At 47.0% G+C, this 25,106-nt stretch overlaps 1 protein-coding gene across 1 annotated transcript in view; it reads right to left on the bottom strand.

Annotated features, from left to right (window-relative positions):
- The window catches only part of MYLK2 (myosin light chain kinase 2), a 129,306-nt gene extending 105,516 nt beyond the window's left edge, over positions 1–23,790 (bottom strand). Inside the window, exon 1 of the mRNA XM_063959108.1 lies at positions 23,392–23,790. The gene's annotated coding sequence lies outside the window, so the exon portion shown is untranslated. The remainder of the gene's footprint in view (positions 1–23,391) is intronic.
- Positions 23,791–25,106: the final 1,316 nt, after the last annotated feature.

The following is a 25,106-nucleotide window of genomic DNA, read 5'->3' as shown; positions in this document are numbered from 1 at the left end:
TCAACAACACAGTTGGTGGTTAGCAATCTGAAGCTATACGCTTCAATAGCTCAGCATTCCAGGTGACCTAACTATAATGTGAGGGTAGAGCCACTGTTTTATCGACAAAAACAGATTTGCAAAATCTAAGTATATGTAGAAACTTGAATAAATAATAATAATAATAATAATTATTATTATTATTTTATTTGTATAGCGCTCTTTCTCCAACAGGACTCAAGGAGATTTAACATTGAGAGCAATGTACGTAATACAGAAGATTAAAGTGATACAGCAATAGACAAGCCACACAGACATAAAGAATAAAATCTAGAGGGCACAGTAAGCATAATACAGGAATGGTGCAGATAGTTTGGGTAATAACGTCTAAGGGTTGTGTATTCCACCCTCACAAGGTACCAGGTGAGGCAGCCTTCTTGGGCGCACTGCGTACGATTACCCTGGGTGGAATAGTCCATCCCTAGAAGAGATGACACATAATGTGATTGCAGCGTCCTAACGCTCAGAGTAGGGTTCCAGCAAAACTGTTAAATCAATGTATTTTTCATTCCATCCATAAGCGTACCAGATGAGGCAGCCATGTTGGACGCACACTGCGAAGGTTACACTATGGAAGATGAGCCATACAAGGGCCCACTGGGAAAACTGACACTTTGTGTAGTAGTATGATATAACTTGTATGGAAAGATCCATGTGAAGTATACCCTGCCCACAGAAGAACCATCTAAGGCAACCAATAAGGTTTCATAAAGAGGCAGGGACTGATTTAACCACTGTTCATTAGGGAAATGTGCAAGGTAAGCAATAATGCACCCCTGTGATTTCCGAGTTCTCTGACCTACAGTCTTGTGCTCTCATGGGAGCTACACTGACGGGCAGTGTAGTGCACATGCGCACAGTGAGGACATTCCAGAACCTCGTCCTATAGGTAGGAGCGGGCCATCAGCAACTATTGGCGTCAGATTCTGCAAGTAAGTTCTTTAAACTCTGTTTTTGGAATTTTCTGAATACAGGGAGGGGTTCAAGTGGAAACAAGTGTGTCTGTATGTGTAACTGGCCCATAAGGGATAATGAATATATAAAGACACAGAACTCCTTAGTGACTTCCAGGGCCGGATTGGGACGAACACCAGCCCGGGAAATTTATGGAAGCAGGGAGGGAGCACACACACTACATACAGCACAGTACAGGGAGGGGGAGCACACACTACATACAGCACAGTACAGGGAGGGTGCACACACTACATACAGCACACTACATACAGCACAGTACAGGGAGGGTGCACACACTACATACAGCACAGTACAGGGAGGGAGCACACACTACATACAGCACAGTACAGGGAGGGGGAGCACACACACTATATACAGCACAGTACAGGGAGGGTGCACACACTACATACAGCACAATACAGGGAGGGAGCACACATTCCATACAGCACAGTACAGGGAGGGAGCACACACTACATATACAGCACAGTACAGGGAGGGAGCACACACTACATATACAGCACAGTACAGGGAGGGAGCACACACTACATATACAGCACAGTACAGGGAGGGAGCACACACTACATATACAGCACAGTACAGGGAGAGAGCACACACTACATACAGTACAGTACAGGGAGGAGGAGCACACACTACATACAGCACAGTACAGGGAGGGGGAGTACACACTACATACAGCACAGTACAGGGAGGGGGCGCACACACTACATACAACACAGTACAGGGAGGGAGCACACACACTACATACAGCACAGTACAGGGAGGGAGCACACACTACATACAGCACAGTACAGGGAGGGAGCACACACTACATACAGCACAGTACAGGGAGGAGGAGCACACACTACATACAGCACAGTACAGGGAGGGAGCACACACTACATACAGCACAGTACAGGGAGGGGGAGCACACACTACATACAGGACAGTACAGGGAGGGAGCACACACTACATACAGCACAGTACAGGGAGGGAGCACACACTACATACAGTACAGTACAGGGAGGGAGCACACACTACATACAGCACAGTACAGGGAGGAGGAGCACACACTACATACAGCACAGTACAGGGAGGAGGAGCACATACTACATACAGCACAGTACAGGGAGGGAGCACACACTACATACAGCACAGTACAGGGAGGAGGAGCACACACTACATACAGCACAGTACAGGGAGGGAGCACACACTACATACAGCACAGTACAGGGAGGGAGCACACACTACATACAGCACAGTACAGGGAGGAGGAGCACACACTACATAAAGCACAGTACAGGGAGGGAGCACACACTACATACAGCACAGTACAGGGAGGAGGAGCACACACTACATACAGCACAGTACAGGGAGGGAGCACACACTACATACAGCACAGTACAGGGAGGGAGCACACACTACGTACAGCACAGTACAGGGAGGAGGAGCACACATTACATACAGCACAGTACAGGGAGGAAGCACACACTACATACAGCACAGTACAGGGAGGAGGAGCACACACTACATACAGCACAGTACAGGGAGGGAGCACACACTACATACAGCACAGTACAGGGAGGAGGAGCACACACATACAGCACAGTACAGTACAGGGAGGGAGCACACACTACATACAGCACAGTACAGGGAGGAGGAGCACACACTACATACAGCACAGTACAGGGAGGGAGCACACACTACATACAGCACAGTACAGGGAGGAGGAGCACACACTACATACAGCACAGTACAGGGAGGGGGAGCACACACTACATACAGCACAGTACAGGGAGGGAGCACATACTACATACAGCACAGTACAGGGAGGAGGAGCACACACATACAGCACAGTACAGGGAGGGAGCACACACTACATACAGCACAGTACAGGGAGGGAGCACACACTACGTACAGCACAGTACAGGGAGGAGGAGCACACATTACATACAGCACAGTACAGGGAGGAAGCACACACTACATACAGCACAGTACAGGGAGGAGGAGCACACACTACATACAGCACAGTACAGGGAGGGAGCACACACTACATACAGCACAGTACAGGGAGGAGGAGCACACACATACAGCACAGTACAGTACAGGGAGGGAGCACACACTACATACAGCACAGTACAGGGAGGAGGAGCACACACTACATACAGCACAGTACAGGGAGGGAGCACACACTACATACAGCACAGTACAGGGAGGAGGAGCACACACTACATACAGCACAGTACAGGGAGGGGGAGCACACACTACATACAGCACAGTACAGGGAGGGAGCACATACTACATACAGCACAGTACAGGGAGGAGGAGCACACACATACAGCACAGTACAGGGAGGGAGCACACACTACATACAGCACAGTACAGGGAGGAGGAGCACACACTACATACAGCACAGTACAGGGAGGGAGCACACACTACATACAGCACAGTACAGGGAGGAGGAGCACACACTACATACAGCACAGTACAGGGAGGGGGAGCACATACTACATACAGCACAGTACAGGGAGGGAGCACACACTACATACAGCACAGTACAGGGAGGGAGCACACACTACATACAGCACAGTACAGGGAGGAGGAGCACACACTACATACAGCACAGTACAGGGAGGGAGCACACACTACATACAGCACAGTACAGGGAGGAGGAGCACACACTACATACAGCACAGTACAGGGAGGGGGAGCACATACTACATACAGCACAGTACAGGGAGGGAGCACACACTACATACAGCACAGTACATGGAGGGAGCACACACTACATACAGCACAGTACAGGGAGGAGGAGCACACACTACATACAGCACAGTACAGGGAGGGAGCACACACTACATACAGCACAGTACAGGGAGGAGGAGCACACACTACATACAGCACAGTACAGGGAGGGAGCACACACTACATACAGCACAGTACAGGGAGGGAGCACACACTACATACAGCACAGTACAGGGAGGAGGAGCACACACTACATACAGCACAGTACAGGGAGGAGGAGCACATACTACATACAGCACAGTACAGGGAGGGAGCACACACTACATACAGCACAGTACAGGGAGGAGGAGCACACACTATATACAGCACAGTACAGGGAGGGAGCACACACTACATACAGCACAGTACAGGGAGGGAGCACACACTACATACAGCACAGTACAGGGAGGAGGAGCACACACTACATACAGCACAGTACAGGGAGGGAGCACACACTACATACAGCACAGTACAGGGAGGAGGAGCACACACTACATACAGCACAGTACAGGGAGGGAGCACACACTACATACAGCACAGTACAGGGAGGGAGCACACACTACATACAGCACAGTACATGGAGGGAGCACACACTACATACAGCACAGTACAGGGAGGAGCACACACTACATACAGCACAGTACAGGGAGGGAGCACACACTACATACAGCACAGTACAGGGAGGAGGAGCACACACTACATACAGCACAGTACAGGGAGGGAGCACACACTACATACAGCACAGTACAGGGAGGGAGCACATACTACATACAGCACAGTACAGGGAGGAGGAGCACACACATACAGCACAGTACAGGGAGGGAGCACACACTACATACAGCACAGTACAGGGAGGAGGAGCACACACTACATACAGCACAGTACAGGGAGGGAGCACACACTACATACAGCACAGTACAGGGAGGAGGAGCACACACTACATACAGCACAGTACAGGGAGGGGGAGCACATACTACATACAGCACAGTACAGGGAGGGAGCACACACTACATACAGCACAGTACAGGGAGGGAGCACACACTACATACAGCACAGTACAGGGAGGAGGAGCACACACTACATACAGCACAGTACAGGGAGGGAGCACACACTACATACAGCACAGTACAGGGAGGAGGAGCACACACTACATACAGCACAGTACAGGGAGGGGGAGCACATACTACATACAGCACAGTACAGGGAGGGAGCACACACTACATACAGCACAGTACAGGGAGGGAGCACACACTACATACAGCACAGTACAGGGAGGAGGAGCACACACTACATACAGCACAGTACAGGGAGGGAGCACACACTACATACAGCACAGTACAGGGAGGAGGAGCACACACTACATACAGCACAGTACAGGGAGGGAGCACACACTACATACAGCACAGTACAGGGAGGGAGCACACACTACATACAGCACAGTACAGGGAGGAGGAGCACACACTACATACAGCACAGTACAGGGAGGAGGAGCACATACTACATACAGCACAGTACAGGGAGGGAGCACACACTACATACAGCACAGTACAGGGAGGAGGAGCACACACTACATACAGCACAGTACAGGGAGGGAGCACACACTACATACAGCACAGTACAGGGAGGGAGCACACACTACATACAGCACAGTACAGGGAGGAGGAGCACACACTACATACAGCACAGTACAGGGAGGGAGCACACACTACATACAGCACAGTACAGGGAGGAGGAGCACACACTACATACAGCACAGTACAGGGAGGGAGCACACACTACATACAGCACAGTACAGGGAGGGAGCACACACTACATACAGCACAGTACATGGAGGGAGCACACACTACATACAGCACAGTACAGGGAGGGAGCACACACTACATACAGCACAGTACAGGGAGGAGGAGCACACACTACATACAGCACAGTACAGGGAGGGAGCACACACTACATACAGCACAGTACAGGGAGGGAGCACACACTACATACAGCACAGTACATGGAGGGAGCACACACTACATACAGCACAGTACAGGGAGGAGCACACACTACATACAGCACAGTACAGGGAGGGAGCACACACTACATACAGCACAGTACAGGGAGGAGGAGCACACACTACATACAGCACAGTACAGGGAGGGAGCACACACTACATACAGCACAGTACAGGGAGGGAGCACATACTACATACAGCACAGTACAGGGAGGAGGAGCACACACATACAGCACAGTACAGGGAGGGAGCACACACTACATACAGCACAGTACAGGGAGGAGGAGCACACACTACATACAGCACAGTACAGGGAGGGAGCACACACTACATACAGCACAGTACAGGGAGGAGGAGCACACACTACATACAGCACAGTACAGGGAGGGGGAGCACATACTACATACAGCACAGTACAGGGAGGGAGCACACACTACATACAGCACAGTACAGGGAGGGAGCACACACTACATACAGCACAGTACAGGGAGGAGGAGCACACACTACATACAGCACAGTACAGGGAGGGAGCACACACTACATACAGCACAGTACAGGGAGGAGGAGCACACACTACATACAGCACAGTACAGGGAGGGGGAGCACATACTACATACAGCACAGTACAGGGAGGGAGCACACACTACATACAGCACAGTACAGGGAGGGAGCACACACTACATACAGCACAGTACAGGGAGGAGGAGCACACACTACATACAGCACAGTACAGGGAGGGAGCACACACTACATACAGCACAGTACAGGGAGGAGGAGCACACACTACATACAGCACAGTACAGGGAGGGAGCACACACTACATACAGCACAGTACAGGGAGGGAGCACACACTACATACAGCACAGTACAGGGAGGAGGAGCACACACTACATACAGCACAGTACAGGGAGGAGGAGCACATACTACATACAGCACAGTACAGGGAGGGAGCACACACTACATACAGCACAGTACAGGGAGGAGGAGCACACACTACATACAGCACAGTACAGGGAGGGAGCACACACTACATACAGCACAGTACAGGGAGGGAGCACACACTACATACAGCACAGTACAGGGAGGAGGAGCACACACTACATACAGCACAGTACAGGGAGGGAGCACACACTACATACAGCACAGTACAGGGAGGAGGAGCACACACTACATACAGCACAGTACAGGGAGGGAGCACACACTACATACAGCACAGTACAGGGAGGGAGCACACACTACATACAGCACAGTACATGGAGGGAGCACACACTACATACAGCACAGTACAGGGAGGAGCACACACTACATACAGCACAGTACAGGGAGGGAGCACACACTACATACAGCACAGTACAGGGAGGAGGAGCACACACTACATACAGCACAGTACAGGGAGGGAGCACACACTACATACAGCACAGTACAGGGAGGAGGAGCATACACTACATACAGCACAGTACAGGGAGGGGGAGCACACATTACATACAGCACAGTACAGGGAGGGAGCACACACTACATACAGCACAGTACAGTGACGGAGCACACACTACATACAGCACAGTACAGGGAGGGAACACACACTACATACAGCACAGTACAGGGAGGAGGAGCACACACTACATACAGCACAGTACAGGGAGGGAGCACACACTACATACAGCACAGTTCAGGGAGGAGGAGCACACACTACATACAGCACAGTACAGGGAGGGAGCACACACTACATACAGCACAGTACAGGGAGGAGGAGCACACACTACATACAGCACAGTACAGGGAGGGGGAGCACATACTACATACAGCACAGTACAGGGAGGGAGCACACACTACATACAGCACAGTACAGGGAGGGAGCACACACTACATACAGCACAGTACAGGGAGGAGGAGCACACACTACATACAGCACAGTACAGGGAGGGAGCACACACTACATACAGCACAGTACAGGGAGGAGGAGCACATACTACATACAGCACAGTACAGGGAGGGAGCACACACTACATACAGCACAGTACAGGGAGGGAGCACACACTACATACAGCACAGTACAGGGAGGGAGCACACACTACATACAGCACAGTACAGGGAGGAGGAGCACACACTACATACAGCACAGTACAGGGAGGAGGAGCACACACTACATACAGCACAGTACAGGGAGGGAGCACACACTACATACAGCACAGTACAGGGAGGAGGAGCACACACTACATACAGCACAGTACAGGGAGGGAGCACACACTACATACAGCACAGTACAGGGAGGAGGAGCACACACTACATACAGCACAGTACAGGGAGGGAGCACACACTACATACAGCACAGTACAGGGAGGAGGAGCACACACTACATACAGTACAGGGAGGGAGCACACACTACATACAGCACAATACAGGGAGGGAGCACACACTACGTACAGCACAGTACAGGGAGGAGGAGCACACATTACATACAGCACAGTACAGGGAGGGAGCACACACTACATACAGCACAGTACAGGGAGGAGGAGCACACACTACATACAGCACAGTACAGGGAGGGGGAGCACACATTACATACAGCACAGTACAGGGAGGGAGCACACACTACATACAGCACAGTACAGGGAGGGAGCACACACTACATACAGCACAGTACAGGGAGGAGGAGCACACACTACATACAGCACAGTACAGGGAGGGAGCATACACTACATACAGCACAGTACAGGGAGGGAGCATACACTACATACAGCACAGTACAGGGAGGAGAAGCACACACTACATACAGCACAGTACAGGGAGGGAGCACACACTACATACAGCACAGTACAGGGAGGAGGAGCACACACTACATACAGCACAGTACAGGGAGGGGGAGCACATACTACATACAGCACAGTACAGGGAGGGAGCACACACTACATACAGCACAGTACAGTGACGGAGCACACACTACATACAGCACAGTACAGGGAGGGAGCACACACTACATACAGCACAGTACAGGGAGGAGGAGCACACACTACATACAGCACAGTACAGGGAGGGAGCACACACTACATACAGCACAGTTCAGGGAGGAGGAGCACACACTACATACAGCACAGTACAGGGAGGGAGCACACACTACATACAGCACAGTACAGGGAGGAGGAGCACACACTACATACAGCACAGTACAGGGAGGGGGAGCACATACTACATACAGCACAGTACAGGGAGGGAGCACACACTACATACAGCACAGTACAGGGAGGGAGCACACACTACATACAGCACAGTACAGGGAGGGAGCACACACTACATGCAGCACAGTACAGGGAGGAGGAGCACATACTACATACAGCACAGTACAGGGAGGAGGAGCACATACTACATACAGCACAGTACAGGGAGGGAGCACACACTACATACAGCACAGTACAGGGAGGGAGCACACACTACATGCAGCACAGTACAGGGAGGGAGCACACACTACATACAGCACAGTACAGGGAGGAGGAGCACACACTACATACAGCACAGTACAGGGCGGAGGAGCACACACTACATACAGCACAGTACAGGGAGGGAGCACACACTACATACAGCACAGTACAGGGAGGAGGAGCACACACTACATACAGCACAGTACAGGGAGGAGGAGCACACACTACATACAGCACAGTACAGGGAGGGAGCACACACTACATACAGCACAGTACAGGGAGGAGGAGCACACACTACATACAGCACAGTACAGGGAGGGGGAGCACACACTACATACAGCACAGTACAGGGAGGAGGAGCACACACTACATACAGTACAGGGAGGGAGCACACACTACATACAGCACAGTACAGGGAGGGAGCACACACTACGTACAGCACAGTACAGGGAGGAGGAGCACACATTACATACAGCACAGTACAGGGAGGGAGCACACACTACATACAGCACAGTACAGGGAGGAGGAGCACACACTACATACAGCACAGTACAGGGAGGGGGAGCACACATTACATACAGCACAGTACAGGGAGGGAGTACACACTACATACAGCACAGTACAGGGAGGGAGCACACACTACATACAGCACAGTACAGGGAGGAGGAGCACACACTACATACAGCACAGTACAGGGAGGGAGCATACACTACATACAGCACAGTACAGGGAGGGAGCATACACTACATACAGCACAGTACAGGGAGGAGAAGCACACACTACATACAGCACAGTACAGGGAGGGAGCACACACTACATACAGCACAGTACAGGGAGGGGGAGCACATACTACATACAGCACAGTACAGGGAGGGAGCACACACTACATACAGCACAGTACAGGGAGGGAACACACACTACATACAGCACAGTACAGGGAGGGAGCACACACTACATACAGCACAGTACAGGGAGGGAGCACACACTACATACAGCACAGTACAGGGAGGAGGAGCACACACTACATACAGCACAGTACAGGGAGGAGGAGCACACACTACATACAGCACAGTACAGGGAGGGAGCACACACTACATACAGCACAGTACAGGGATGGAGCATACACTACATACAGCACAGTACAGGGAGGTAGCACACACTACATACAGCACAGTACAGGGAGGGAGCACACACTACATACATCACAGTACAGGGAGGGAGCACACACAAGTAGTGAAACATAGATACAGGGACCAGCGCAGCGGAATCTGTCCCAGTGGCCAATCCGCCCTGATTACATACATAGCCACCACATTATTACATCAATAGCACCACATTACATGTATAGCACCACATTACACGTATAGCACCACATTACATTCATAACCACATTACATACGTAGCCACCACATAACATTGGGCAGCTATAGGGCAGAAGTACTTTCCATTAGAGACTGGCTGTGAGTGCTGCCTGATCAGCTGGTATCCTGAGAACAAGGCACATCCTGCTCCTAATTCTTACACCATCATGATAATGCAAATAATGTAAGTAAAAATAACCTCTCTGCCGGGTCCCCTTCAGTGCTCAGTTGCCGCTCTGTCCAGTTCAGTGAGAGTGCGGGAGCTAGGGTGGCGGCGGGTATCGTGAACTCGGATCCGACCATCGCTATGCTGCTGCTCCCGGGCCGAGCTTGTTGAAGAGACTTATGGCCGGGTCCAGAGAGAGAATGTGCTGGGCTGGTTAACTTTCTCCAGGCCCCCCGTTTGTAGAACAGCTTCACCACTTTTCACGGCTAGCCTAACTTCCGGATTGCATTTCAATGAACCGCAAGTACAGTGTGAGCCAGCCCAGCCTATGTGAATCGGCCTGGCTGAGGGGGATATGGGACCGGCCCATCGGAATCTGTCCTGGTGTCCTGGTGGGCCAATCCGTCCCTTGTGACTTCTCATATTATATTATTTGTAACCCCTGCTTATACCAGGTTTCTCCAACCCATGTATGTCAACTATAGTGAAACTCTATGTAATGGCAATAAATATCCCTTTGACAGATAAATGTCCCTTGTTACAAGCAAATGTGTGTTGCTTCTAGCGGTGTGTTAAAAAAAGTTATCCTTTTCCAAATTCCGAATTTCCAAATAAATGTTCACCTGGATAAGTGAGTGATTCTCAGCTCCCTGGTGATACCGGATTGCAGCAGTAAAAGCATACCTCCCAAGGTCAGAGCCCCAGTACAAGGGGTATACCCACAGCACACGTGGGGTGTGCCAACCTGTCCCAGATACTGTATGATAGAGCCCTCAAATAAGTACTGTCATGCTGAAATTGGAGTGATTGGGACGTATGGAAGGAGAGCCCTTACCACTTATCCAGCCACCTCAAGACTTCAGGAAAAAAAATTCTAATTGTACTAATAAAATAATAAAGCATTTTTTCCTGTTCTGAGCTTCTGCTATCCCCATCCCGCGATATCGATAGTGATATGATGACAGCTGGTGGCACTTGAATCATCGCTGTTGTAGATAAATACTTCTAGATGAAGTCTAGTGATAGCTATCCCTGGTCTTTACGGCGAAGACATGTGTAATAATCCTTCGCCTTTCACCTTTTCAAGTGGTTCAAGTGAACAAGATTGCTGTGTATGCTCAAGTCCTGTCTACTGAGATCCTGCTAATATATGAGAGAGGTCTGTGATGCTGTAGAGTTAGGATGAGCTCATAGTTGTTGTTAGCTTGTCTTACATGTGAGTTGACGCGTATAAATATGGGTGCTCGCTCTGGGAGTGCCAGTCCCATAACACAAGAATTTGTTCTATTCTGCCAAGTGAAACTACTTCCTACTATATAACTAGGTGAATGGTTGTTGGAAGCTGTTAATTAATCTCCTCATTTATTTTCATCATATGAGAAGGTCTGACACCCATTCATTTCCACACTGCTAACTGCACACTATTACATCTGTTGTCCCTGGCACACCATGTGCTTGCTGTTATTAAATCTATATGTGCAAAATCACTTGTTTGCTGTTCAGTCACAACATCCTTGACTGAGATACACTCAGCTAGAACAGGGAGGCTGACTCAAGAGTTTTACAGAGGCTGCTGTGATGAAGAAACACACACCATCAACCAAACAAGAAATTACGAGGGGTGTGCAATAAGTTTCTGGATGCACAAAAAGTATATTTACCTACGGTGAACAATACATTTTCTCAAAAGTTTCGCCAGAGGAGTCTGTGCAAAGTCGCATGCGATCAGACCACTTGGTGAAGCAGCAGGACCAGTCCGAAGCAGTATGTCTTCTGCATGCTGGATGAAGGTCTCCACTGCAGTTTCCAGTGACTCAAAATGATCCCGTACATCTTGAATTTGATTTTTGGGAACTCGAATAAGTCGCAGGGGGCCATGTCTGGACTGTATGGCAGATGACCAAGCTCCGGGATATTTCATGATCCAGAAAATCCACCACTTTTATGGACTTCTTTTATGGATTTATGGGCAAGTGCACTGTTGTGATGGAGAAGGGCACCACAAACACAAGTTCTTGGACAGGGCCTGGGATCCAGCACTTGCGGCAGATACTGTTTGGTGTACCAGTCCCCAGTGACTGCACTGGTATGGTAGCTACATGACCTGTATTGGCCACAAAAACAGTCACCATTTCCCTGGCACGCTACACTCATGTCAGAACTTCTGTGTCGGCGCACCTCCAACTGGGGTCATCTGGGCCAACTGTTGTTTGGTCTCTGGTCGCAACTGTGTACATCCTGGATTCATTAACACTGATGATCTTCCAGACAGAGTATGATCAACCACCATCAAACCTGGCCAGCATGTTGCAGCACCAAGTCACCCGAGCCTCCTTCGGCTTGTGAGTCAGCTGATGGCGCACCCAGTATGCAGAAACCTTGCTCAGGCCAAGCTTTTTCATGCAGTGTCAAGCGAATGGATCCCAATGAGATGCCTATCTCCTTCTCTAACTGGGCCATGGTCATACCGGCATCCACCTCCATTATGGCCTGCATGGCAGCAACATTGTCCTCAGTTATGGTCGTTGCAGTTCGGCCACAGCAATCCTCATCTTTTTGGGTCTGTCTCCAGCGTCAAAATTATGCAAACTACTCAAACACAGCTGGGTGCTTCCTCCCCAAAAGCATCTCACAGTCGGCTAAAACTCTTTTGCTGTCACAGCCCACTCTTGTAGTCATAGAAGATCATGGCTCTCCAGTGACCTCTGTTGAGTTCCATAACGAGCTAATAAAGGAAGAGAAAATGCTGACTTCTTCAGAGTGCAGCGCTGCTTATATACGGTTCTGGGTCTTGACATTTCACAGGAACTTTAATCAGAGATTACAATTCACAACCAGTCAGATTGTGTATACTCTACCTATGCACTGCACAACTGGAAACTGACTGCACACCCCTTGTACATATAATCCTTGAAATGTATGGCTGCCAGGGCATGCTAGAACTCATAGTTCCATAAGTGCTGTAAAGACAAAAGTTGTTGCCCAGTTCCGGTGATTGGGTTGATATCACATTATTGGCGACCGGGATCCTGGTGGTCTGCATCCCGACACGAGGAGCCCTGCCGCAGAATGCCAGCGGGGATGACGATGAGCGCAACAAAGCCCTTTGCGGACTCAATGGTGAGCTGCACTCGCCACAGGTTCTATTCCCAATCTATGGGTGTCGTGAACACCCACGAGTGGGAATAGTCCCTGTTATGCTAGGCACTATACTAATACATACTTGTCGATATACAACCCGGGTCACCCAGAAGATGCCAGAGGTAAGTCATTGTCCCACTCCCTGTCCTATAATGCTGCGATAACCAGCACTGTGAAGTGGGGGCAGATTCACCATTACATCTAACTCCACAGACTGCCTTTCTCTGGAGAAGTGGGTGGATCCAGGAGCTGGTTTACTCTCTACGTAGTTTGGGAGAGCTCCTTGGACATTCCAGAAGAGAAAGCAAGTTAGTATTATTTCAGGTCTAAGAGGCACTTATTTATTTATTTATTTATTATCTGGTAAGAGTGGCACAGGGAAGGGGGGTACTAATTACCTGGGCTTGACGTCTGATCTGAAGAGCCCGTTGAGCTGTGGAGGAAGAGGAATGAATGACACTCTCTGCATATTTCCTATTAGATTTTTGAGAGGGGTTGTGGCCAAACCACCAAGGTTTACCACGCCTCCTTGTATTTCTACTCAGATAGATAAAAATTGTTTGTTTACACATAGAACACTGAATTGTCTAGATGGCAAATTTGTCCTTGGCTTCCAACACATCCCTTTAATTACTACTACATGTAATTCTGGTATTATTTTGTTTTGTAACTATAGGGGTGAGAGAGAAGACCATCTGGGATGTTCCTGAACTGCAATCTATTAATAGCAAATATCTGTTTGGTTGCTATGTGTTACAGCACTCATCATTCCAGCAGAGTTTCTTTGGAAGAAGTCATTTGTTTAGGCTTTTATGTAACATGATGAATAAGTTTCCTACCTCTTATTTACCTGCATTATGAAGAAGCTTCAGACAAAGAAGATGATTGTCATACTAAAATGAATGGCCACCTTACTGGCTAATATTTTTTTTCCAAAAACTATACGAACTTATACGACCACGCCAGACAAGAGGTTAAAAGCTAGTGAGGTAAGAGTTGTTAGTATTTTATGGTGGGTTGCTTATTATATGTTTTACCGGTATGCAGTCAGAATGTTGAAGGCAGAAGGTTGACATTGATGATGTCAATATGGATAAAATGTTGACATTATTAATGCTGACAATGGAAAATGTTCATATTGTTATTAGGGTCACTGTTAGGGTGGGAATTATGCAAAAAAAACAAAATTTACCTAAATATGTTGGCATGTTCATTGTTGATGTTTTCATGTCATCATAATGTTCTACACCCATTTTGTCAGAAATAGTCAGTCTAGTAGACTACCCAACAAGTCAATCTAGTAGACTACCCAACAATAATATGTAGGTAAACAATAACTAAAATGAGCATTGCCTACATTTTTCTGTCAATTTGGATGGACAATTGTCCTGAATTTGGCACTTACTGTATAGGAGCATCTAACACAATTTGCATGATTGATCAATAAGATATTCAAACTGATCAGCATGGAAAGAAAATCCTATCCTTTTCATCTACTTGTGTGGCCATTGGTGCCCTAACAAACAGTATGTAGTCCTGCACACCTCATAACCATTTTGGAGAAAAGCATTTGATAAGATTGGCCAGACATCCAGTTATTTGTCATTCAGGCAGGATGAATGGATCAGCAAGAGTGTGGTCTGCTGTACAACTGTCCGTTCTCCCTTGCTCAGAATATATAACATACATTACAGCAATTGTAACTGTTACTGGTGGTAGTTATCTGTGCCACTGTCAGCCCACACTGTTTATAATATATACCATCTGTAGAGATGAGCATTCTGCATCTTAAGTACGTCTGTTTCCTTCAGATGCTACAGAGATTATGGACAAGCTTGTCCTTATGGAAGCAGATGGTCTAGTTTACAGTCTGGTTTAGAACTCACAGTAATGTAACCATATCTCATTTCTGTCCTAAATGAGACATTGTACTCATTCCACCTGCTGCCAATACGTAGCACTAAGTATCCACTGCTTATAGGGATTCATAGTACACTGTCTATCATGTACAAATAATGTGTAAGGAAACCACAAATACTAGCATCAGTTATACACGGGATCCGTCTTTAGGTCAACAGTAAGTAGGTCGGCACTGTCTAGGACGACCACTATTGGTCAACAGTAAGTAGGTCAACATGGTTTCTGGGTCAACAGGGACTCTAGGTTGACATGTTCTAGGTTGACCTGACAAAAGGTCGACATGAATTTTTCACATTTTTAAAAATGTATTGAACTTTTTCATACTTTACGATCCACGTGGACTACAACTGGGAACGGTAACCTGTGCCGAGCACACTGAGGCACCTTGCCTCAGTGAGGGGACATGGTGCACTAACATACCCTCCAACATGACCCGCCCCACTAGGTACAAAATGCTCAGTTTCTGGACTTCCCTCTTAATTTATTATTGCCATCACCTGTGAAGAAACAGCTTTCTTATCATTTAACTAGTTCAACACAGGTGATGGAAATCATAAATTAAGAGGGAAGTCCAGAAACAGAGCATTTTGTACCTAGTGGGGCGGGTCATGTTGGAGGGTCTGCACTAATTGGGGTTCCCGGTCACTGTACAGAGAAAATGACACAAAAAAAGTTTTTAAAAAATCATGTCGACCTAGTACATGTCGACCTAGAAACCATGTCGACCTACTTACTGTCAACCAATAGTGGTCAACCTAGACACTGTCGACCTAAGTCTAATGTACCTAACATACCACACCCGTTATACACTGCCAGCCATATGTTATTTAAAGATTATCAAAACAAGTTGCCTTATTACAAAAAACACAGACAAAAGCAGCTAAAGTAATAACATTCACATATAGCCATATAAATGTGAACATTTCAGGAGCTTTGCAGAACTGAAAATATTTTAGAAAATGTTGTGTTCCCAGGGAGCAGTAAATGTAATTTACATAATAGACTTCCTGTCAGTAATATTATTGAATACACTGCAGTTTGCCTAATTTAGCCTCTATTTGCAGGGGATCCGGTCTGAAGATCGACAGTGTCTAGGTCGACAATGTTTAGGTCGACCACTGTAGGTCGACAGTCACTAGGTCGACATGGATGGAAGGTCGACAGGGTTTATAGGTCGACATGTGCTAGGTCGACAGGTCTAAAGGTCAACATGAGTTTTTCACATTTTTTTTTTCTTTTTTTGAATTTTTTCATACTTAACGATCCACGTGGACTACGATTGGAACGGTAAAGTGTGCCGAACGAAGCGAAGGCACCATGCCCGAAGCATGGCGAGCGAAGCGACACAAAAAATAATAATCCTCATGTCGAACTTTAGACCTGTCGACCTAGCACATGTCGACCTAGAAACCCTGTCGACCTTCCATCCATGTCGACCTAGTGACTGTCGACCTATAGTGGTCGACCTAAACATTGTCGACCTAGACACTGTCGATTTGATGAACCACACCCTATTTGCAGAACATGGCTGAAAATACAAAATAATGACATAAACTCAGCTACCCAGTGAATGCAAATACAATGTAATATAGCTCAAGTTATGGAAAACTTTACACAGATATCTGGGAATGTCATTTATTTTTCTTATATATTTCTTTATTTTAATGTGGTGTGATTGTGAGAAGCTGATTGATCTCGTTGTCACAGAGAATAATTTAATGCATACTTGCCTACTTTTGAAAAAGCATTTCAGGGAGATTGTGAAAGCAGCACCTATAAAAGCAGGATTAAAGTGGACGTGTACTGCAGCACCCGAGAGCAGTGTCCTAAAACTAACTTACATCCAAACGTAAATGAGTGGCCATGAGAACCCTTAGATGAAAATGCATGTCGCTATATGGATCATTGTGCTCTATAACCAATACAGGGAAATGATCCCATTTGAATGTAGAGAGATCAGATTCCCCCCCCCCCCCCCCCCCTAAGAATAAAACAGGTGGAATCAGGGAGATTGCTGGTCTATTGAGGGAGTCAGGGAGATTGCTACTATTTCAGGGAGTCTCCCTGAGAATCAGAGAGAGTTGTCAAGTATGATTTATTGATTGCTTTCAGGCTGGTTTGCTCAGTTTTACTATGAGTTATTATAATGTGGGGTCTGGGACTCAGGGTCGACAACAAAAAGGTTGACACACCTTAGGTCGACGCCAATTGGTCGACACACCTTAGGTCGACATGGACAAAAGGTCGACAGGAACAAGGTCGACATGGAAAAAGGTCGACATGATTTATTTTTATTTTTTGTGTCGTTTTCTTCGTAGAGTGACCGGGATCCCAAATTAGTGCACCGCGTCCCCTCGCATGGCTCGCTTCGCTCGCCATGCTTCGGGCATGGTGCCTTCGCTCTGCTACCGCTTCACTCGGCACAGATTACCGCTCCAATCGTAGTCCACGTGGATCGTTAAGTATGAAAAGGTTCCAAAAAAGAAAAAAATTGTGAAAAACTCATGTCGACCTTTTTCCATGTCGACCTTGTTCCTGTCGACCTTTTGTCCATGTCGACCTAAGGTGTGTCGACCAATTGGCGTCGACCTAAAGTGTGTCGACCTTTTTGTTGTCGACCTGGAGTCCGGATACCATAATGTGCATATACCACCAGCTGCAGCATAGGTAAACACAGGCTGGTCAGCGGCTGCTACGTGCAGTACTGTATATAGGGTGGAATGGAGCTGCTGCACATGTCCAGTGGCAGATTTTCCTACCAAATCTTCTGTGTGTCTGTGATTCTGAGTGCTTAGTCATTGCACCGGAGAGAGAATCTGGTGAGTGGCTTAACGTGCTCATTGGGCCTGCATATGTCTGAGGTACTGTCTTACATAAACTGCACTTTGTTTGGGACAGACTATAGCTTGTTACAGGGTGGTCTTCAGTTTGCCAGCTGTTGGGATCCCGGCGCACAGTATAACGGCGCCGGAATCCCAACAGCCGGCATACCGACACCTTTTCTCCCTCTTGGGGGTCCACGACCACCCTGGAGGGAGAGTAGAAATCTGAAGTGTGGCAAGCGCAGTGAGCCCACAAGGGACTCATTTGTGCTCGCTCAGGTGTCGGTATGCCGGCGGTCGGGATTCCGGCACCGGTATGATGGCCGCCGGGATTCCGGCCGCCGGCATACCATTCTACACCCCTTGTTACATGCTAATTATGCATCCTTCATGGGCTGGCTACAATCTAAACTCTAAAATAAAACATTTGGAAACCCTGACCAGGTGATAGAATTTTTTTTCCACTGTACTTCACAATCTTTTATGCAGTGCAGTAGTCTCTCTCTCTCTCTCTCTCTCTCTCTCTCTCTCTCTCCAATACATTGGCTTACCCCAGCCAGCACAGAAGTAAAGCTGCAACATGTACAGAAAGCTGACCTTTGAGTGAGCGCTCTAATCATTATCTCACAGTCCGACTTGGCTTGTAAATAAAGCTATAAGACCACACTATGCTCACTCCTGAGCTGGCATTCCTCTACACGCCATGGCTCTACTGTTGTGCTGGACCTAGTGATATTTGCTTATTACATGGTGACCATAACACCATATAGCATCACTGCCAACTGTCCCATGTCACTTGTATTGAATTATATCTTCAATATTATTAAAGAGTATTTATAATTCAGAAATGTAAATTAAATCAAATTTGGTAAATTTGACATGTTGGTGAAGGAGGCAGTCAATTGACTGCCGGTCAGGATATCAACGCCGGAATCCTGACACCAGCTGGAATAACAGCGGTCAGAGTCCCGACCACCGGCTAGTTCCCCCACTTGGGTGATGGTCCACACCACCACCCTAGGGGAAATAGCCACCGGACCCGAAGTGTGGTGAGCACAGCGAGCCCACGAGGGGACACACAGCATTCACCGACGGGATCCCGGCTGTCGGATTCCCGACATTGGTCGTCTGACCGCCGGAATCCCGACCGCCGGCATCTCATACTGATCCCATTGGTGATTGTAGTGACACAGAGATTGGTTGTTTCACAGATTCTGACCAGGGCATCTTCAGCGCGTTTGTGTTCCACCCGTGTTTGTGTGGTTGTCCTCCAGGTACTCTGTGTGTGTGTGTGTGTGTGTGTGTGTGTGTGTATGTGTGGTATAGAATTTAATCTATCATTTATAACAAGCAGGGTCTGATATAAACGGTTCAATATTCTAGTACAATGATGGACAATATGGTGCTCCAAGATCAGCAGGGACAGCATTAGGGATGGCCAGCACACATCGATAGGCATTCATACTGTGGGTGGCAGGCCAATCAGAAGGGGACCAGGACTGAAAATGGGTGGGTCAATCAATTGGGGGAGGGACTGAGCCTGGCAGAGTGCCAGTGGCAAAACTAAGCTCCATGCTGCAGTTAAGGGAGGAAACAAAAATCAACACAATCATCTCTGCTATGGATGGCGGAGACATATCAGATGCCCACCATTGATGGTTCTGAACCATCGCTGGTCATCTCTGGACAGCATCACACACGGGGCCTGATTCTGAGTTTACCATATGTGGCACTGCATTCGTGATTTTCAACTGCATATGCCTAGTCGCATAATAGTCGCAAAGTGCATGCATCAAAGAGTGATTGTGTACAAAGTCGCATTATCAATTGAGATGAATGGACTCAGAAATGTATTGAAAATGTAATGGGCGTACCTTGGATGTGGCTATTCATTTCAGGCGCACGGAGATGAACTGTAGTATGGGTGTGCAATGGGATTGTCAGAAGTGGTTGCAGATTTAGAGACACAATTTGATACATTGTTGTAGGCCATACTATGACAGAGGATCTACACCTAGTAGTGGGCTGGTGTATGTATGAATGGTGTGACCGTTTGTTGCCTGTATAGTTGCACCAAGCTAGATTTCAGCATCTGAAGATGTGTCAAGTGGGCATCTTAGTCCTTGCACATTCAGATGCCCACCAGAGATGGGTATGTTGTGCCATTAGCATAAAATCGCAGATGGATTACCAGCTAAATCAGGCCCATGATGTGCTTAGATTCACAGGCTCAACAACAAAGTGACCCTGGAAAAGATTTACAAATGATGATGTTGTAAAGTAATAAAATAAGGTGCTGGTCTGTGTAGGAGTATAATCCTTTCATCAACTGACAAGTTTATTTTTTTAAGAATTGTAATAAATGGTTATAACTAGATGGAGGTAAGAGAGATCTTACTGCAACTCACATATTTACCAGATGTCTCGATTTCCCAAAATCAAGGGGGGCGCCAACAGAGGGCATATGCCAGGTGTCCCCAAACTCAGTACTCAAGGCACACCTATACCCCTTTCTCATTGCAATGCTGGGTCCCACCCGGGAATTGGAAATGGGTCCTTCACGGGTTGGACCCGGCATTGGACCTCTCACGTTGGCTTCCCTGACCCAGCAATATGCCATCTCGGTTTGCCATGGGGGGCGAGGACTGCGGTGTCATCAGGGGCGTGAGCAGAGGCAGTGCTGGGGATGACATCTCCGTGCCGCCTCTCCCTATACAGTGAATGGGTCCCGAGTCGCATCGACCCGGCAACCCGTTCACACTGCACCTGACCTGTATTTAATCCGAGAATAATACTGCTTTATTCCCGGGTTGAATTACCGGGTCAGGCAACCTGGGAATTCGTCATGGCCCCTTGAACATCGCACAGTAACCCGTGTCGACCCGGCTATATACTGGGTTGATACCGGGTTATTTTTGCAGTGTGAAAGGGGTATAATAGTCCAGGTTTTAAATTAATCCCTGGCAGAGCACAGATGGTTAAATCAAAATGGATGAGGTACTAATTAATTCACCTGCAGTTGGATCTGAGGTGGGGTTTATTGTTATTCCCAATTTTGCATATCTATATTTTGAGTTAGGTGCAATTTATAGCAGCCTACACCTCACAAATTTCTTCTCCTGCATTCCTGGGGGTGTAGACCAGTGTCCTGCATCCCCCACACTTCACCAATGAAATAAGTCATCCAGGTGCTTGATGACATCAATCTGGCATTGCGCAGTGGATAGCAGTGCCAATGGAAATCACTTAAACGTCAGCAAATATAATGTAAGAGATAAGTAAGTGTGAGGCAGAATGATAAAATCACAAGGAGAGGGCCTATTTTAGAGCCTTTGTAACACTGATACTATAGAGGTCCTTGTAACTAAGTGATGTGCAGGAGATAAAGATATAGTAATGGTCATCAGAAAGATGGTTCAATGCTGTTTCTTTCATGTCGATTGTAGTTGTACTATGCCTGTGTTACCTCATCATATTTAAACAACACTTGTTATTAAAGCTGCATGTCAAAGGGCAACGAGCAATTGTACTAGCCAGTGACTGGCATAGAGAGGACTGAGATAGACCTGTATAAGGAGGATTTTCTTCGCACCCACATATTTCTAGAAACACTCCTGTGTATATCTTTAGCTCTTCTCTCTCTGAATGTCTTGTTTTGTCACTGTGATCACAAATGTCCAGTGTGTGGTCATCTTCCAACCACTTATAAGTATCAAAAATGATGGCTGTGATCCAAATAAAGGACCTAATTGCCAAGCATCAAGATCTCCTTCAGTTTAGAACCATAGCTAAATTGGACACAAGTCTCTCTCGGCGCTAAGGATGTGTGGCGGAACAGATCTGTGTGTGACATTTATTTTTATCATGGTACCAAGCACCTTAAGAGGCATCATCATAGCATCAAACAACTATAGTTGTGACTGTAAAGCTGTGTTGTCATTTATTTTGTCTTCTTCCTATTTAAAGGGTTGTCCAAATTCAGGTGACTAATATTGCCCTCCTGTGTCATCTACTAACTAAATAGGCTTACATATTCTGTGCTTTTCATTCTTGTATTTGTATAATGAATAAGAGCTATTTGTTTTGGCACAGCTCTGCTTTCTGCATTGGATAACAATGGCTCCAGCTAGGTTTCATATTAAAGGTCAATGGAAATTAATAGTTCTTGCTGATAATATAAAATATTGATGAAAAGCACAGAAGGGAGATGTAAAATCAATGTAAACATTACAAGTGAGCAACAACAATAAATTACTAATCTGCAAGTGGATAACCCCACTTTGAATGCACCATGGTACTGACATTGCTTAGGGAACGATAATGCCATTTTTATTGCTGAAAACAATCTTCAGTTGAATGGATTCTTTGCAGAATTCATGAATAAAGCAAAGAAACAGGGCATTTCCTTAGGAAACAAAACCATAACAATGAATAGTATGGAAATATAAAAATAACAGAAAGATTGGGAATTTAATTTGTGTGCAAACAACTGCTTGTGGGTCATCTGCGTGCCATAATTTGCAAATTATTTCTAGGGCCCCTTTGCTAGCTCATGACCCGTTATGCCCTACACTGTATAGACAGTTCTTGAAGCAATTCCATTCCCATCATACTGTGACATGAGCACATACATAAATCTAGTCCCCTGCCTTTTTACACAGTCAATAGAATAACACAGAGAATTGCAGTTTTAATAGAATAACAGATTTGTGCTATTGAAAAGTAAAACATTTCCAGAAATAAATACATAGAACTCTGCTACACTGTATGATATATTTATGGCTGTAATTATAATTACCCGCAGTGTGAGAGCCCGTTTCTCAGGAGAGGTGCAGGATGCAGCGGTCTGGTCCTCTCTGTTGTTGATCTGATATGAAGAGGACATATCTGTGCTTAGGATACAATGCTGTGTGGGTGGAGAAAGTATCCTTTACAGTCCGTGTTGCGTTATTGCCACAGAACGCACCTGTCACAGTTGGATCTTGTTCATTGGATACGTCCCATTCTTCCAGCTGAAGAATTTAAAGAAACAGATCTGGGCTAAATGCCTGTCCTCATCCACCCTGCAGCTTTCCATCCCAGTCCCACATCTATTTTTCTTTCTCACTGCATCGTCACCCATCCTGCAAGTATTCCAATTGCTTATTGCTCCTTAGCCGCAGTGTGCGGGTGAGAGGTGCACCAGGAGTTAAGAGGCAGAGCCGGGACAAAGAGTCCTTCTCCCCCTGGCTGGAGCCCCTGCCTGGGGATTACTCGGACAAACTTCAGCAGCTGAGTTGGGTCATTAGCTCCCAGTCCCATCACTCCCTAGGAGTTTCCTGCCTGGGCTGGGGTTAGGCAGGCAGGCAGGTTGGCAATCAGATGTGCTCTTGGCTGCGCTCTGTGGGCACTCTTGCACGACTACTGTGTCTTCACCGTGAGAAGGACTGCAGAATAAAATTGTGTATTTTCTAACCCCTGAGCTTATTGCAATGAATAGTGTATGGCAGTGTTTCCCCAAAAGTGACTAATTAGCAGCCCAGTTATTTTAGTTCAAAAACCTATGCCCAGGGATGGATAGCCTTAGAACCAGGTTTGTGAGAATAGGAATGACACTGCTCGTGATTGGGATGAAACACCTATGCCCAGGGATGGATAGCCTTAGAACCAGGTTTGTGAGAAAAGGAATGACACTGCTCGTGATTGGGATGAAACACCTATGCCCAGGGATGGATAGCCTTAGAACCAGGTTTGTGAGAATAGGAATGACACTGCTCGTGATTGGGATGAAACACCTATGCCCAGCGATGGATAGCCTTAGAACCAGGTTTGTGAGAATAGGAATGATACTGCTCGTGATTGGGATGAAACACCTATGCCCAGGGATGGATAGCCTTAGAACCAGGTTTGTGAGAAAAGGAATGACACTGCTCGTGATTGGGATGAAACACCTATGCCCAGGGATGGATAGCCTTAGAACCAGGTTTGTAAGAATAGGAATGACACTGCTCGTGATTGGGATGAAACACCTATGCCCAGTGATGGATAGCCTTAGAACCAGGTTTGTGAAAATAGGAATGATACTGCTCGTGATTGGGATGAAACACCTATGCCCAGGGATGGATAGCCTTAGAACCAGGTTTGTGAGAAAAGGAATGACACTGCTCGTGATTGGGATGAAACACCTATGCCCAGGGATGGATAGCCTAAAGCAGGGGTCAGGGAACTTTTTTGCCTTTTACCCCAAAATATATTTAGAAACGCCGATGTTACCCTCATGATATGAAAGGAAGGAAATCATATATTATTGTGCATATATACTGGTTATCACTGTATTATTTTTTGGTAATGAATGAATTAATTAACACTCTCTCCCCAAAACACCAGAATTAATGTAATAAAGATGGATGAGGGAGGACATGACTTTTAGGAGACAGATGGTCACATCCTCACCTCAGTAATGTCAGTGGGAATTTCCCACTGTTATGTGGGCCACTGTCTGATCCTGTGGAACTCCGTCAGTAGTCAGCCACA

Source organism: Pseudophryne corroboree, chromosome 3, assembly GCF_028390025.1.
Source record: "Pseudophryne corroboree isolate aPseCor3 chromosome 3, aPseCor3.hap2, whole genome shotgun sequence".
Taxonomy (NCBI): domain Eukaryota; kingdom Metazoa; phylum Chordata; class Amphibia; order Anura; family Myobatrachidae; genus Pseudophryne; species Pseudophryne corroboree.
Note: the sequence above shows the minus strand (reverse complement) of the source record. Positions and strands in the feature narration are given on the sequence as shown.